The sequence below is a fragment of the Sciurus vulgaris genome (genome assembly GCF_902686455.1).
Source record: "Sciurus vulgaris genome assembly, chromosome: 18".
In the NCBI taxonomy this organism is placed as follows: domain Eukaryota; kingdom Metazoa; phylum Chordata; class Mammalia; order Rodentia; family Sciuridae; genus Sciurus; species Sciurus vulgaris.
This window is the reverse complement of record NC_136479.1, coordinates 34,410,495-34,421,243: the sequence shown is the minus strand read 5'-3', so window position 1 is coordinate 34,421,243 and position 10,749 is coordinate 34,410,495.

The window sequence follows — 10,749 nt, the reverse complement described above, 5'->3', positions numbered from 1 at the left end:
CACTTCCCTTTCTTCACTTCACCCGGTTCCTTCGTCCCAGCTGTTCCAGGGACCCCTTCTCCCCCTCCCCCCTCAGTGACCACCCTGCCCGGCGTCCGACGCGTGGGCCTTTGGGAGTTGTAGTTCCTCCTCACTAGGGCTGACGCGTTGCGGAGACCAAGGACAAAGGGGCGGTCGAGACTACATCTCCCAGCGGGCGTAGCGCGCCGGCGGAGAAGGCTGGGGTTCTAACCCCGCGGCCGCTGGGGACCCCTGGTGGGGATGCGTGCTGCCTCGGTCCTTGCGAGTGCTGATTCACGGCCCCGCCCCGTCTCCTCCAGGCAGCTGCGGGGAGAGGGGGCAAGGGCCTCAGACCCTGATTCGGAGATAAGAGTAACAGGCATGGGGTGCAAGGCGGGGCAGAGGAAGCGTCCAGTGTAGCTCCAGATTGTTCATCCACCATCATACGGAGGGGTGCCTGCCGGTCGGATGGCCAAATTAAGGGTCCAAATCCTGAAGAATTGTCACCCCTTCCCTCCACACACACAGTTCCAGTTCCCCACAGCTGCATGAGGTCTTGGGACTAGGTGAAATCATTGGAAGGATTGATACCGGCAGGACATACTGGTTAATTTCCAGAAAGGATGCAGCTGTCTGCAAGCTGACCCTGGAGGACCCTTTCTTCCTCTCCATGGTGGAACACTAAAGATTCAATGACAAATTCAGTGGTCAGTGCAGTGACCAATCGCCTACTCCATGGGTTGTGTCTGGGGGTGGGTTCCCACCATTCTCTCCTCACCCAAGTCATACACACTGAGGTCAGACTGACATAGTCTTGCTTATGTGCTTCCCTCTTTGACATTTCACGTAGCTCACACATCCAGTAGTTTTGACAGCTTATTTTATTTACTTCTATTCAATTTCTATTGAGCACCCACTATGTTCCAAGCACTGTTCTAAGCGATGGAATACAGCAGTGAACAAAACAAGCAAAACTTCCTACCTAAGAAAATAGACAAGATAAAAATATATATGGGGGCCAGGCGTGGTGATGCCTGTAATCCCAGAAAGCTGGAAGGCTGAGGCAGGAGGATAGCAAATTCAAGGCCAGGCTCCACAATTGAGCAACTTTGCAAAACCCTGTCTCAAAAAAAAAAAAAAAAAAAAAAAAATCCTGGGTGCGGATGTAACTCGTTGGTAAAGGTTTAATCCCAGGGCCCCAATACCAAAAACAAATAAATAAGGGGGCGTGGGGTGCAGCTCAATGGTACAGTTTATGCTTAGCTCAGTTGAGGTCCTGGGTTTAATTTCCAACCTACATAAATAAATAAAAATAAAAAGATATAGAATATGTCGCTGGGCCATGTCACATTCCTGTAATCCCAGAGACTCTGGAGGCTGAAGCAGGAGGATTGCAAGTTTGAGACCAATCTCACTGAGTTAGTATGACCCTGTCTCAAAGAAAAACATTAAAAAGGTGCTGAGGTTGTGGTTCAGTGGTTAAGCAACCCCGTGTTCAATCCCTGGTAACTAAAAATTAAATAAGTAGAATTGGTCTTGTTTTTGTTTTGCAGTACCAGGGATTAAAAGTAGGGCCTCAAATATACTAGGCAAACGCTCTGCTATTGAGTTACATCCCCACATCTTTTTGAGACAGGGTTTCACTAAAATTACCCAAGCTGGATTCAAATTTGGAATAAACCTGAGAAGCTTGGATTACAGGAGTGAACCACTTCTCCCAGCTAGAGTATATTTAAAAGCAATAAGTAAACTGGGCACAGTGACACTGCCCTGTTATCCTAGCGGCTTGGGAGGCTGAGGCAAGGAGGATCACAAGTTCAAAACCAGCCTCAGCAATTTACCAAGCCTCTAAGCAACTTAGCCAGACTCTGTCTCAAAATAAAAAATAAAGAGGGCTGGGAATGTAGCTGAGTAGTTTCAACCTCTATACCACCCGCAAAAAAAAATTTTTTTCTTTCAGGTTGGATAGAAAGAGGTTCTGAAAAGCTTCCCCAATTCAACATATCCAATCCAACCCTTGAATTGTAGAATTTGAGAGTAAGACCAACAGAGACTCAAAGGCAAGTTCCTCCTGCACAAGTTTATTGAGAAGCTGTCAGGTGATGGGTAAGGGAAATAGGGATGGAGTCAGGGATTAGGACACCGGGAGCACTGAATGGCAAGCTAAAGAATTTAGGGGGGTTTGTGTGTTTTGCAGTGATGGGGATCAAATCCAGGGCCTTGCTTGTACAAAGTAAGTGCTCGAACACTGAGCTGCATCCCGGCCCAGGAATTAAATTTTTATTCTGAACAACCAGGAAGCCCGTGAGATATTTTTACCGACAGAAAATGATCAGATTTATGTTTTGCCATCTTCATCACCACTGACTGCTCAGTGCTTAGCAGGTTACCTGTTCTGCAGTAAGAACATAGAACCCAGGAAACGGAGAAATGGATCAATGAAAGGGCTTTGGACAGGCTGCTTTGGCAAGTGCAGGAGATGGACCTGGTGGGGAGGGAGACAGAAATAGCTCTCTTCTTCCCCTCCTCCAACATAGGGTCTGGCCTGGCCTCTCTTCCCTTACCACACCACCCAGCAGAATGCAATCCCGATGGTGAATAAACCCTCCCACTTCCTTCTGTCTCTTGCGGAAGACTTGGCCAAGTCGTTCCTCTTCCTTTCTCTTCCTCCTTGCAGGCCAGACCTGAAATGCGCTGGCCTGGGCATCACAAGTCCAGGGGAACAAGCCCTTCCAACCAACCTGATTGTCCACATCTGGATTAAACCGGTCAATGAGTCAGGCCCCAAATGCTGAACGCTGGGCACTGCCTGGCACATTTCAGGCTGCCTCTTGACCTCTCTCCACTTCAGTTCCTCCCACCCACCCAATCTGCTGTGCTTGAAAAAAAAAAAGAAAGAAAGAAAGAAAGGTTGGGTACAGTTCAAGCCAAATCTATATGGGAAAAGTAAAACAGATGCAAAGGAAAAATGTGTCAGAGTCAAACAGGAATATCTGCAGTCTCCATATTGAGGCTTCCCTCCAATGGTGCAGGGGAGAGCGGGCCCCGCCTTCTTTTCCTTTTGACCTTTGAAGGCTCTGGGTTTAAAGCCACAGCCGCCCAGCCGCCCAAGTGTTCAGAAGGCTGCTTCAGAGCCATGAGGACGTGAAACGGAGCAAATGGCTTAATGTCCTGGTTTCACCCTCCACTGCCTCATAGTGCCACAGGGAACCCGGAGAAGGGGGTTGGAGAATTAGTGTTTAGGCATCTGCCAGGCTCCCACCTCCGGGTGCAAGGCCTGCCTTCCCTAGGGATCTCAATTTCCCCACTTTCAAAATGAGACATTAAACTAAAAGAGCACTAAGTGCCCCACCCAACTGTGATGAGTCATAGTTCTAGATTCAACATGTTCTTCTGAAATGGAAACGATCAACCTTCTTTAGCTGTGGAAACAGAGAGGGGGGTCTATGCCTGCAGACCTGGGAGAAGGTCAAGATCCACGAATCAAGAGGCCCAGAATCATCCGTTTTTTAGACAAAACAGCTGAGGCACAGGGAGGCTGTGTGCCAGCGACTGACAGCCCAAATTCAAAACTGGGCAGATGTTCTGGACTCTCAGTAGCAAAGGCGTCCTTTCCTGTCCGGTCTACAAGGCTGAACCTCCCTGGCCTCTGCTCAGGAAAGGAGGAACCGTGCCCAGGGGTGACCAACCTGCTAAGAGCACCCTCCATCCCCTCTCCAGTGCTAGAGGTCACGACCTTTTCCATGCATCCTCTCTGGCTGAGTTGGCAGATAAGCAGGCCAGCCAGGGACATTAGTGTCCTGCTGTTTCTGTGTGGTCATAAATCACCACAGCCCCATCCTCTGGCTGCTGGCTTCCTCCCGGGGCTGATTAGCTCCCTGATTAGCGCAATGGGTGGAGGCAGCAGCATCTTCCCAAGCCATCAGCAGTGCTCCCCACCCTGTCTCCTGGGAACACTTCCCTGCCACTGCCCTACCAGGCTGGCTGCAGTAGGGACAGAGAACACCATGGAAATCTGAGTGGACTGCCTCTCCTGCTGTGAATCCCGGGCCAGTGGAGGAATCCTGTACTGGAAGGCAGGGTACAAAGGTTGAGGCCCTAATTTTTGCCATTGAGCTTGCCACGTGACCTTGGGAAAGTCACTTTACCTCTCTGGTTCCCAAATTAAGTATCTATAAAATAAAGGAATTGAATGCATGCTTCTTAAATCTTTCCAGGCAAGGTGCAGTGGTACATGCCTATAATCCCAGCTACTACTTGGGGGGCTAATCCAGGAGGATCTCAAGTTCAAGCCCAGCCTCAGCACCTTGGCAAAACCCTATCTCAAAATAAAATAAAAGGAGGGGTAGAGACAGGTGCAGTGGTACACATTTGTAATCCCAGCAATTTGGGAGGCTGAGACAGGAGGATCACAAATTCAAGGCCAGCCTTAGCAATTCTGGGAGGCCCTGAGCAACTTCATGAGCCCCTGTTTCACAAATATAAATCACAACAAAAATGATTGGGATGCAGCTCAGTCCTAAAGGGCCTCTGGGTTTGATCCCCAGTACAAATATGTATTTTTTTTTTTTTTTGAGAGAGACCACATTCACATAACTTCTATTTCAGAATATTGTTGCAGTTGTTCTATTTTATTATTGTTGCTGTTAATCTTTTATTACTGTGCCTCATTTGTCAATTAAACCTTATCATAAGAATGTTTGTATAGGAAAAAATAGAATACAGTCTAAATAGTCTATCCCTGCCTTCAGCAGGGGTCTTCAGATGTATCCCCTATGAATGTGGTGGGGGACTATACATCTCTAAATATTAAGTTCTGCATTTCAAGGAGCCACCTTCAAACTTTATCCTACCAAAGGAACGTGTGTCACAACAAAAAAAATGTGACACTGTCTCAGACAGTGACAAATCACCCATTCTCGAGAGGCAAAGGAGCCTGGGAAAGAGTCTTCTCCCCAAACCCCGAGGCCTGAACTTGGACCAAGTACGGGTTTTACTAGCTGGACCTGGGGTTCCCCACCAGTTGGTAAGGAGAAGTCCGCACCCTGCCTCTGAACTGAACTGGGATTAGGATGGCAGGATTCCTTGACTTGGTAGAAGGATCTAAAGAGTGAATGTTTTGATACTTGAAATTCCAAGCACAGTTCAGTTGAGGGTGGAGGACTCAGGGGACAGTCACAGTGCTGGGGATGGTGGCAGCCTGTGGATCCCATGGAGCAAGCCCAGTGTTTTATGTATTTAGAGGACTCCAAGCTGCAGAGAGCCCACCAATTTCAACCTGATTCCTGGAGGCCAAGTGTTTCCATCAGTTGGTGCTGTCCAGGGATGGAACACAAATCCAAAGACAGGGACCCATGAATAAGCAGGGCCAGAAGACCAGCTATTCATGGGTGATGCTGAGCAGAGACCTTCAACCCGGGTGGGCATCACTGCCCGATCAATATTTGTGGGGAGTGGGGCTGGGGAGATAGCTCAGTCGGTAGAGTGCTTGCCTTGCGCATGAGGCCCTGGGTTCGATCCCCAGTATCGCAAAAAAAAAAAAAAAAAAATTGTGGGGAGACTGTCCAGAATAAAGTCCCAGACCCCATCTACATATACCAGGTCAAAATCTCCAATCATGCTGGAGTGGTGGTGCAAGCCTGTATTCCCAGCTATTGAGGAGGCCAAGGCTGGAGGATCGCAAGTTCAAGGCTAGCCTCAAAAATTTACAGAGTCTCAGCAAGTTAGCAAGACTCTGTCCCAAAAATGAAAATAAAAAGGACTGGGGATGTAGTTCATTGGTAAAGTGCCCCGGGTTAAATCCTCAGTACCAAACAAAATCTCCAATTCTGGGATCTAAGTATTGGTATGTCTTCAAAGCTCTCAGGGGGATTTTTTCTCTACCCTCAATGGTCTGCCTGAGTCTGCCTCCAAAGGCAACTGTGAAGGAGGTCAGGCTGGGTTGCCTGAAAAGGAAGTGAAAGGGCCGTGGGGCCTGCGGGAAGCTGCTGGGAGGGTGTGAGAGCTGCCAAGTCAGCCCGGCACTAATGCTTCGAGAGTACAAATCCCACTTGGTCATGTAATATGAACGCTGGTGCTGACACAGCAGGCAGACAGGAACCCAGGCTGCACCAGGGTCAGGAGGGATGCACAGACACCTAGTGCCAACTCCCTGCTCTGAGCCCGAGGACAGGCAGGGACAAAAGCAATCTTCCCACCCCAAGACTTCAGAGAGTCGACATGACTCAGGGGTGTGGAGCCTGCCTGGTCTTCTAGGTTTCTGAGCGAGCCGATTTCTTCCCTGAGTTTCAGGATGGTAGACTAGAAGGGAGAGCAGAGAGACTCTTGTCCATCCAGGATGGGAATCCCTGATGCAGCATCCCATCCCACCAAGGTCACCCCTGGCTGCCATGGCCCCAGCTACAGGCAGTTGACAATTTCCTGAAGGTCCCTTTTTACTGTCAGAGAGCCCTCATATTTCCAGACCCTTCTGCTCATAACTCTTCATTCTGTCTTCTAGTGTTGTAAGAAAAGAATTTGTTGCACACCTGTAATCCCAGCTACTTAGGAGGCTGAGGCAGGAGGATCTCAAGTTTGGTCAGCTTGGGCAATTTAGCAAGACCCTGTCTTGAAATAAAAACGGCCAGGTGTGGTGGCACACGCCTGTAATTCCAGTGGCTCAGCAAGCTGAGGCAGGAGGATCTCGAGTTCAAAGCCAGCCTCAGCAACTAGTGAAGCCCTAAGCAACTCAGTGAGACCCTGGCACTAAATTAAATACAAAAAGTGCTGGATGTGGCTCAGTGGTTCAGCACTCCTGCGTTCAATCCAAAAAATAAATAAATAAATAAAGGGTGGAACCCAAGGCCTTCTGCATGCTAGACATGTGCTCTATCACTGAGCCACAGGCCAGCCCTGTGCGGCGCTCTTTCTTTTCCACAGTGGACAGTTCCTGGGAGCAAAGAGTGGGTTTTTACCATGTGCTTTTTCCCTCCATCATGACTTCATGATGGGAATGGATAGATATTTTAAAAAGGATGGGCCAGGGCTGGGGATATAGCTCAGTTGGTAGAGTGCTTACCTGGTAAGCACAAGGCCCTGGGTTCAATCCCCAGCACCGCAAAAAAAAAAAGGATGGGCCAATATAGTGGCGCACACTTATGATCCCCAGCCACTCAGGAGGTGAAGGCAGGGTGACTGCAAACTGAGGCCAGCACAGCAAGTTAATGAGACCCTGTCTCAAAATAAATAAATAAGCCGGGTACCATGGCACACACCTGAATCCCAGTGGCTCAGGAGGCTGAGGCAGGAGGATCCCAAGTTCAAAGCCAGCCTCAGCGACTTAGCAAAGCCCTAAGTAACTCAGTGAGACCCTGTCTCTAAATAAAATAGAGAAAAAGGGCTGGGGATGTGGCTTAATGGTTAAGCACCCCTGGGTTCAATCCCTGGTAACAAAAATAAATAAGTAAATACGTAGGCAAAAGGACTGGGGATGTAGCACAATGGTAAAGCAACTCTGGATTCTACCTCTAGTGCCAAAAGAGAGGCAGAGACAGAGAGACAGACATACATACACACACACACACACACAGAGGACATGAGCTACTGAGCTCTTGAGCGTGTCCCCACCCTTGTGTCCAGAGCATCCTGCAAGACCTAGGAGCCCTTTAAGTCAAGTGACAGTTTGGCCTCTGGCCCCAGGGCACCCACTCCCAGCCTAGGCTGGGTTGGGTGTTCACATGAAGGCTAACTTGAGGCTTGTAATCAATGCTCTGTCCTTGCCCCTCTAAATCTTCAGTCTAGGTCCCACCACACAGAAGTGAGGAAAGGCCAGTGAGTGAGAAGACACAGGAGTGCAGATATATTTGCTTCTTGGCCCCAGTACTCAGTAGGAAAATATCTTAGTCTGTTTACTGTTGCTTTAACTAAATACCAGAGACCAAGTCATTTATAAAAAATAGCAGTCCATTTGGTGGATGTTCTGAAAGCTGAGAAGTCCAAGAATATGACACATGACACCAGCATCTGCTTGGCATCTGGTGAGGGCCTTCTTGCTGCATCACAACATGGCCGAGGGCATCACATAGCGGAACAGTGCACGTGTGTATCATCTCAGTTCTCTCCTCCTCTAATTACAGAGCCCCTAAGGCCATCCTGGGGTCCTCAACCTCATGACCTCATCGAATCCTAATTACTTCCTAAGGTCTCCCATCCCATCAAATACCATCAATATAGGAATTTGGTGAATGTGAGTTTCTAAGACATGAACGTTGGGGGGCACATTCAAACACAGGAAAGCACTCTACAGATGAGGAGTCCAAAGCACAGTGAGGTTAAGTAATCTATTGGGGTCCCACAGCTGGAGATTTGGGTCATAAACCAGATTCTCATATCTCCTGCTCCTCTTCCTACCATCCAGAAGTCTAAGTGGACACTTTCCTCCTGGTTCACCTCTTTCAGAAGCAACGGAGGCACGCCTGGCTCCCTGCACACAGCTGGAGTTGGTTTCAGCCTCTCCCTAGGAGAGGATGCAGAGCAAGGTAGGGCTGGGAGGAGTCGGAGGGAGAAGTCGAGTGACCTCATTCATAGCAGGATGGTGAGTCACAGCCAAGGGCCTACTAAGGAGGTTGGAAGGAAAGTGGTTTCCAGGTGTACTGCCCAAGGCCACAGCCTCCATATTGGATTTAGGATCCTGGACAGCAGATGGAACACTGGAGAATCAGCTGCACTGACGACTTACTGAATCATCTTAACCAAATGACTTCTCCTCTGGATCCTAAAGGAGTCAATGATCCAGAAGCTCAAAACAAGCCACTTGGGTTAATACTAAAATCTCTGTATGTTCTTACCCTGGCCTAAATCCTCTGAACTTGAGATCAGAAGTGCTCAGTGGGGCCCAGGGGATTTCCTAGCTACCAGTGACATCATGGGGATCTCCTGGGTTCTGGGGTGGGGCAGAGTAGGATAAAGAAAGAGGTCCTCAGAGAGCAACGTTGGGAGCCTGAGGATGGACGAGACGCTGATGGGCCTTCAGACTCTTCAGCTGATAGCTCCTCCTTGGGGGCTGGTTGGGGGTGGGTTCAGGAAGGCACAGCAGCTGGGAGCAGGGAGGTGCCCAGGATGACGCCTCTGGAAACAAGCATACGGGGAGGGTCCTGCCTGCTTGGACAGGACAGGCTGGAGGGAAAGACAAGTGGACACTGCTGTGTGTAAGCAGGTATCGGAATGGGACGCCTAGGCTGGGGCTGGGAAAGGAACTGGAGTTCTCAGTGGCAGGTGAAGCTTTGGGAGAAAGGGTGAGTAATGGGGACAGGCCAGTGGTGGCGGCCTCATAAGGAGACCTGGAGGATGCACTGGGAGAACCAGGGGTCCATGTGTCCCAGGGACCACATAAATGGCCCCAGAAAAGTCTGTAAGGACACAAGGGCTTTTCACAAGGGCATCTCTGTTGACCTTGGCAAGTGCCATTTTTTGGGGGGAGGGTCCAGGGCACTTTATCACTAAACTACATTCCCAGCCTTTTTTTTTTTTTAAGTTGCTGAGGCTGGCCTTGAACTTTTGATCCTCCTGCCTCAGCCTCCCAAGTTGCTGGGATTACAGGTGTGTGCCACCATACCCAGCTGACAGGTACCATTTTGATGGGGCCCAATTGTAGCAGATCAGGATGGCAGGGATAGAGAGGTGAAGAATTAAGATTGGAGATGATTGCTTCCCAGGGTGCTTCAAGGGTCAAATGAAGAAGGGAGATGTTTTCAAAAAATTGACAAAACAAAAAGTTGGTTCTTTGAAAAAGTAAACAGAATAGATAAACCCTTAGCCACACTAACAGAGGAGAGAGAAAACTCGAACTACTACAATTCGTGATGAACAAGGAAATATCACGACACCACTGAAATACATAACATAATTAGAAGCTACTTTGAAAATCTATACTCCAACAAAATAGAAAATCTTGAAGATATCAACAAATTTCTTGAGACATATGATCCTCCTAAACTGAACCAGGAGGACATACACAATTTAAACAGGTCAATTTCAAGAAAGGAGATGTTACTGCTGGTGGTTTCATTACCTCAGAAGAAGCCTGGATGGTTTAAATGCAGGAGCCTAGAGATACGGAGGCTGGAGGGCTGGGGGCTGGGGGTGGAGGGCATGGGAGGATCTTTTGCGGGGGGCAGAAGCATGGTAGGATGGCCCCCTGAGATGGAAGGTGAGTGGGAGGGTCTTCGGAGTGCATAGGGAGGTTCCTGGGAACCTGTTTCTCAGAAGTAGAAGCTGAAGTCATCTGCTGAGTCACAGCAAGAGGAGCGGGGAGGCTGGAGAACAGGCTGCCGGTTTGCAGGAGCCTCCAGAGAGGGTGGGGGAGCAAGCTGTGGAAAGACTGGCCATCAGGAGACCAGCTGGGCTTGCAGGCCAGGAGCTAAGCGGCCCCCCTGGCCCAGCCCTGTTTTTCTCCAGTAGCCCCAGGCAGTATGGGCTGGGAGCTGAGAGGGCTGAGTCAGACCACCTGCAGCAGGTAGAGGTCAGCTGGGACAGGGGACAAGGAGCCCAACAGATCAAAGGTGTGACTGTAGGTATCTACCAAGCACCAGTCCAGGTTGGGAAGGAAAGGAGGAGGCAGTTGGGGAATGGCGGCCTTGGGGTTCGCTGAAGGACAATGGAGTAGGGGGTGCCAGAGTCAGGAGAGTAGAGGGTTGGTTCTGGGAGGTCCTCCAAGATGAACAGAAACCTTTGGGAATTTGGGGGCTCGTGACACAGGGGCTGAGGCCCAAG